Source organism: Rhinopithecus bieti, unplaced genomic scaffold (genome assembly GCF_001698545.2).
Source record: "Rhinopithecus bieti isolate Rb0 unplaced genomic scaffold, ASM169854v2 scaffold_74246, whole genome shotgun sequence".
Taxonomy (NCBI): Eukaryota; Metazoa; Chordata; class Mammalia; order Primates; family Cercopithecidae; genus Rhinopithecus; species Rhinopithecus bieti.
This window is the reverse complement of record NW_016827335.1, coordinates 57025-59441: the sequence shown is the minus strand read 5'-3', so window position 1 is coordinate 59441 and position 2417 is coordinate 57025. Positions and strand designations below refer to the sequence as shown.

General features: G+C 50.6%; 1 pseudogene; it reads left to right on the top strand.

Annotated features, from left to right (window-relative positions):
* The first annotated feature begins 504 nt into the window (after window positions 1-504).
* The window catches only part of LOC108523253 (sphingomyelin phosphodiesterase 4-like), a 21331-nt pseudogene continuing 19418 nt past the window's right edge, over window positions 505-2417 (top strand).

Genomic DNA, 2417 nt, shown 5'->3' with positions numbered 1-2417 from the left:
ACTCCAGCCAGGGCAACAGAGTGAGACCCTGTCTCAAAAAATATGTAGTTTGTTTATTTTAATTTTAATTTTTTTGTTTTCTTCATTGTTTTTGTTTTATTTATTTTTCCTTAGTCTTCTGTCACACACACACACAAAATGTATTTTGTTAAGAGACTGACTGACTTAACTGGCCCAAGTCTAAAGCGACGCTGCTTGGTATGCCATGTACCACACTGGAACAATCCAAAGCTTCTCTTCTCATTGGCACCATCACACCAGGGTTCCTTTGGGCACAGGGCTGATCCCATGGGTCTCAGCCAGGGAGTGGCCTCCTCGGAGGCAGCTGGGCAGCAGGCAGTGCAGGACTAGAGCCAGGTGCTGCGCCTGCCTGCAGCCTCACCGCACACTGTTTCAGGATCTGCATACCATCTTCCATGGCTGGTAGAGAGCATTTTCGGCAGCTTGGATGGTGTCCTCGTTGGCTGAAACCTCTGCTTCTTACAGGGGCATGTGGATCCTGTGGAGTACAGCATCGTGATGGAGTTTCTCAATCCTGGGTAGGGAGGTTTGTCACCTGAGAGAGGCTAGGTGCTTTCTCACGGTGATTCCACCTTTAAATCATTCTCTCGATTTCTTAAGAAACAAACAAAGCAAGATAATTTGCAGTTTATTTGCCCTGTTTTTGTTTGTTTGGTCAATTTAATGTTCAGTGGCCCAATGATGAAGTTGGTTTATAAGCTTCAAGCTGAAGACTAAGTTTGACTTTCCCATCTCCTTCCTGCCTGTAAGTAAACCACAGTGGTGAGAGTGGTGCTCGGGACAGTGGACCTTGCACAGCTCTGCGGTGATGGGCAGTCTCCTCCAGTCCTCCAAGGACAAATTGAGGGGTGATTTGTTCTGGGGATATGAGAGGGAGAGGACATGGGTATTGCATGGCTGCTACCCTTGCTGTCTGCAGCTTTTTATGAGATAGTAGGAGAAGTTCTAAGCAAAGACTCTTGTTCAGGCACTGCTCAGAGACAGGGCACTGTCCCTACAGGTTGGTTCTGTGTGCACGTCTTCCCCAGCAGCCTTCCCAAAGGCTGCTGTGTGTGAGGCACCAGGTATCAGGCACTACGTGCCAGCACCTGCCCACAGCCTCGCTGCATCTCTCTGCAGGGTCCTCTGAAGGCGTCCATCCAGGAGCACATCTTCCTCAACAGTCCCCTGTACCACAATGAGGTCCAGTTCCCCTTACTGGGGGCTTTGGCCTGAACCTAGTCCTGAGTATCCTTTGGGGGCCCTGAGGTAGGGAGGCTGTGGGTCACTCAGCAACCCTGTGTGTTTACCCCTGACGCTGCTGTCAGATCTGTTGGAGTATTACATATTCTCCTTTGCCTTGAGCCTCATCACTCAAAAAGTAGGGAAGAGATGCATCTTGCTGGGAGGGGCGGGGCCATGGCCCTGGGCTTCCCTGCACTTGCCGGTGCTTGGTGGCCAGGCGGTGTCCAGAGCCCACACTAACAAATAGCTTGGTTTTCCAGCCACTCCGTGTCCCTCCACGTCTGTACTTCAGGCATACCTACTTCATCCTGGTGGACAGGTACCTGTTGTGGTTCCTGCCCACTGAAGGCAATTGCCCCCACCCCACACTCTCCTCCAGCCCAGGGGGGCCAGACCCTCACCAGCTCCCAGGTAAAGTTGCCCTGATTGTTACCAGCAGGTCTTGATAGGGAGGCTCTGGGTCAAAGAGCCTGTTGTGCCAGTCCAAACAGGCTGGGCCTGATGCCGGACTGCACAGGTGGGGAGTGTGAACCAGGGGCTCTCATGTCTGGCTGTGCTGGGGCCTCAGTGGGCCCTAACCCAGGGCCTCTTGGCTGACTTCCCAGGAGACCCTTTTGCTCCAGCAGCAGCTGCCTGTGCACCTCCGACTCCTCTCAGTCTCTCTGGCCTATCACCTTTCCCAGGAGGCTGCATGCAGGCCCCTTCCTGCAGATGCTGGCCCATCCCAGATCTGCTGGCATGTGCAGACCAGGCCGGGCCTCTACCTGCAATTCACACGTTGAACAGGTGCCCCCAGAGAGTGGCAGGGAGAAAGGAGGCAGCAGGAGGAGATGCTGCCCGGGTGGCGGCAGTGATCAGTGGCCCTGAAATGTGGCTGATCCTGTGGAGGACTCGGAGGCCAGGCGGATTCACACCTCTCAGAGGCACAGTCCGGCTGCCAAGCAGTTATTTCACACCTGTTTATTTTATTTTATTTTATTTTATTTTGCCTGTTTTAATATTTTGGGTCTTTTTACTTTTTTCTTGTAGAAATTGTATATATATATAAAATACATAAATTGTACATAATATATAATTATAACATATTCATATTTAAATATATTATACATATATTATATATTATATATATATATTTTTGAGATGGAGTCTCACTCTGTCACCTAGGCTGCAGT